Here is a 4,484-nt window from a genome sequence, read left to right as displayed (position 1 = left end):
AGCAGTGTGGGCAGTGTCTCCTCTGGAGCATACTGTGTCAACCTCGCGATGAACTTGTGACGGCCTGAAGCGTTTTAGGATCATAGCTCCAGTGGTTTGTCAGCAAGATGGCCACCATCCAGAGAGCCAGGATGCAAAGGAAAGGAGAGAGACTGAAGCCTTAAAGGACAGAGCCTACAAAATAGACGTTGGGAAAGACAAGCCGTCAGTTAACCCTGTCTGGTCACCTGCCAGAGTTCCGTCGCTGCTATCGCCAGCACATCTAAAGCCTCTGCCAGAAGTCGCGAGAAGGGCCAGGCAGACCCGCTACTGTGAATACGGAATGAAGTCGTGTTCGTGTGCACGTGGTGAGAGTGGGTAGGAAACGGCACACCGACTCTTCCCACAAGCTAAGCCCAGTTGCTTCTGATGAGCCCACATGTAAGCTGCTTGGGGCAGAAGTTAAACGTGAGGGCACCTTTTCCTACTCCCCATTCATGCCCCCAGATATGTAGTTTTACTGTAGTAGGTATAGACTCCACAGACCTAAGTAGTACTAGCCTGATTAAAACAGATGTGGTGTAGGGAGAAAATCACATGGTGCACTTCAAATAAATAAGTTTTTCTTTCTTTCTTTCTTTCTTTCTTTCTTTCTTTCTTTCTTTCTTTCTTTCTTTCTTTCTTTCTTTCTATGTTTGCACCATCGCTTAGTTCCTTTACTTACTTTAGTTTGGGGGGAAGGAAAGCCTTCTGTGTCTACATTTAATGCAGCATCCCAGGGGACCTCGACTTCTGAAGAATCATCTCTCGATTTGACGTACCTTCTTACCTCCCCACCCTGTGACCCCATTTTTTTCAAAGAGCAAAGGTCAAGCCCTTGCAAATCATTTTTTCATCCTACCTCAGATTTAATAGTTCTCTTAGAGATCTAACAAGTGGCTCATCGAATCACTATAGCCATGGATCAAGTGGACACCGTGGAATTAGCTCTCTAGGCGTCACATAAGTGATTAATTTCCTATCCATCACTTGGGTTCCAAAGTCACTCTAAATATATGTAATAGTATTCAGTAACTTAAAAACTGAACGCTAAAGCTCACTTACAAACATGGCATGTCCATCGAGTTGACAGCCGTCATGCCCTGCATGAATATTCTGTCTGTCTTAGTGTTTAGCAACAAGGCCGCAGACGAGTGTAAATTATGTATAGGTGCCTTGAAAGCATGAACTCTCTTTTTCTCTTCACCTCTCTCCTTTCTCCATTCCTAATCAGGCTTTCCTTATTCACTGTCAAGATCAGCTCGACATAGACACGCTTGTTCAGAGACAGTCTAAAAAATTCAAGGACGAATCTGTCAGGAAGGACATATTTGAGCTTGGCGTTATATGGTTTAAAGAGAGATATGTGTAACTATCTACCCAAATCTGTCTGTTTTCAGGTCTAGATAATCATTCAAGTAATTTTGACTCTGAAAATTCACTTGATAATTCTATTGCTAATTATATCAGAATATTCTAGTTATAGTAGAATAATATATGCCCTAATTATAATAATTATGCTAGTCTATTGGTAATTACTGCTGTCTCCGGAGCTGTGTAATTGAAGAGACTTCAGACCGGTAGTGTTCACTCACCTAATTCTTCTGGAATACCTGCTTTTACTTCACATGTATAGTGAAGCGGGAAGCTGAGAGAGTTATATCTAGATGATGTGGACATAAGAATATGTTTGGAAAGAAAACCAGGAGTCGGGGGCAGGAACATGGAGAGGACAGAAGGAGGAGAAGAGCTTGGTTGACGGAGGAAACTTCTCAGAATCAGATATCTGGTTAAAGCTTGAACTTACCCTCTTTGAACAAACACCGTATGTTTCCCCGGGTTGGACTAAGGAGTCTGTACATTGGTTTCCCAACAGGCTGATGAACACATATTTGAAAATCCTATAATCTCTTCAAAATATTGTATATTGTTAAGTGCTTGTTACTCTTGCATGTTCCACAAATTCTACTGTTGTCCGTTTTCAAAGAACTAGAATGTGTGCTACCAGTAAAATCCGTGTATACATGTGTTATCACTGTCGACTTATGAAAATTATGTCTTCTCTCAAGCGTGTTGGTCACCTCCCTTACATGAGGCTTTCTTTGAGATTATTTTCCAAGTGGAAAATGATCAGGTTCAGAATGTCTTCTCATATTGGGAAATGGCTGTTGGAAGTTGCCATTCTGTATGTGGCACTGGCGTCCTGAAATAATGCTAACTGCACTCTCTTTTGTCTCTCCTATCAACTCTGGAGCTGACCTTGCCAAACTGAACTGGGTAATGAGTTAGAATATGTACACTTTCAGATAGGTGCTCAGTTTAATTTAGGAAGTTATTACCTGCATTTCATGAAGCACCCCTTTCACCCGTACGGTCATTGTTACTGACCAGAGAACCCCTCTTCTACCCACACATAACTCATCACACACGGACCATCTCCAGATTCTGCTAGTAAACACTCTTGAGTTTTTAAACTGGATTTCTCATTTGAAGATGTGACCCTTTTGGGTCTGGAACCCATGTCTTCCGAACCTTGTTCCAATTCCTTTAAAATAACCTTTAGTTCCCCCATTTTCTGCCTTGATCCTGCACTGAGTGTAAAATCACCAGGACAGCAGCGAACCTCACAGAGTCTATGCTAAGACTTTATTATTTATTGGCGCATAGGTTCCAATTTGGAATGTAGGCAATACACCACTCCCTACAAAACAGACGAAGGGCCTGGGAGCTCTCCCAACGTCACTCAGCCATACTTTCATCCAAGAATGTGCTGGCAGGCTGGGAGAGAGAGCAGCAGTGCTCCAACCAGGCAGCAGGGGCAGGCATAACAAAGGTTTGTTAGCTTTGAAGTCCAGCAGCTTCCAGCAGAGGGGGATGCAGTCTGCCCAAGCTTCCAGCAGTCTCTCCCCTCATGTTGGTGTTATTGTCTAGCAAATGGAAATGCCCTTAATACCAATTTATTTTGTCATTTCAGATTCCTTGGGTTTTGGCTCTGTTAATTCACCCCAGTTTAAATCAGGAACTGTCCACTGAGAGCTATGACTTCTGGTGACTTCAAGAAAATTACCCTCTGAGCTTTGCTTTCTATATTTGAGCATAGGAGAACCATAAAGTCCACCTGCTGGAGCTGTGACACCCTGGAAACCACCTGCTATCTAGTGAATATTCAATACACAGGATCCAGGGACAATAGCAATTTATTAACCTAGCCTTAAAATATTTATAGACCACATTATGCTGGGTGTTTAGGAGAAATAACAATGAATAAGACATTCTCTCAAATATATTATAAATATAATTCTAAAATTTTAGTCTGTTCTAATAACAGCAGCACTATAATCTATGATTCTTTTCATTTCTTTTGTTACAAGGAAGCTCAACCCCAAATCTGAAGACCAGTGCTTCCTGTGTTCGGGTCCACTTGGTCATCTAACTCGCGTTCTTTGTTCTAGTTGGCTCTCACAACTAGAACCATCTAGTTTTTATTTATGCCTCATATTTTACCAAGCCAATGTATAAACCTTTGACCTGACCCTGTCCATCTAGAGATCTGTGCTTCACCCTTCCTGATGGAAAGTCAGAGCAGGCACTCTGGGAGCAGGGGGGCTGCCCAAATGGGAAGAGAGATTTCAGGTAAGGAAATGACTCAGGGGACCTGTGGGGAAGGAAAAGGAAACAGAAGCAGCGACGATCCCAATATCTCCGAAAGACAGACTGAATCCACAACACGGGACAAACAGTGGAAGTAAAGAGCTGGACCAAATCCAGCCCTGTGTGGTCAGAGGAGAAAAGGGATGAGGCCGGGAGGTGCACGAGGCGAGAGATGACACAGGCTAGGAGAGAAGCCACTTGTATCCATCTTAGGAGCAGACAAAGTGGGAGGGTAGCCGAACAGAAATGCTTGTCAATCGGGAGACAGAAGAGGAAAACAGGAGCATCGCCGCCACAGTGGGAAAACCGAGTCTGAAGGGAAATGAGTTATAGGGTCAACTGCTGAGTTCCCAAGTTCCCCTGAGCCCGTGAGTGGGCCCCAGGAAGCTGATACTGCTCTCTGCGCCCTGGATGCAGATGGTTACAAAGAGCTGGTCTTGTAAATGTTAGCACCCTAACAGATCAGCTTTGGGCCTTGCTCAGCACGTATTAGAGGCATACATGACCCTAACAAGGGAAAAACAGAGAAGAAAAGCTGTTGATTGTGGCAATGAAGAAGCGAGGCAGACCCATCTGTTAAGCTGGAGTCAAGAAAATGTCTTGCTAAATAACTTAATAACTTAAAAAAATTTAAAAAAGCAAAAATAGGGACCCCGTGGGCCAGAAAGTATGTACTATAATCACATAACCACAAAGTAGAACCTTCTCAAATGTCTGCCTATTTTATAAAGGATAAATTAATTGTGTATTTATATATCAATGGGAGCAAACAAACCAATTACATTCAACAATGTGGATAAATGTCACCAACAGAA

This window comes from Arvicola amphibius, chromosome 3 (assembly GCF_903992535.2).
Source record: "Arvicola amphibius chromosome 3, mArvAmp1.2, whole genome shotgun sequence".
Classification (NCBI taxonomy): Eukaryota; Metazoa; Chordata; class Mammalia; order Rodentia; family Cricetidae; genus Arvicola; species Arvicola amphibius.
The sequence above is the reverse complement of the archived record's forward strand: the minus strand, read 5'-3'. Positions refer to the sequence as shown.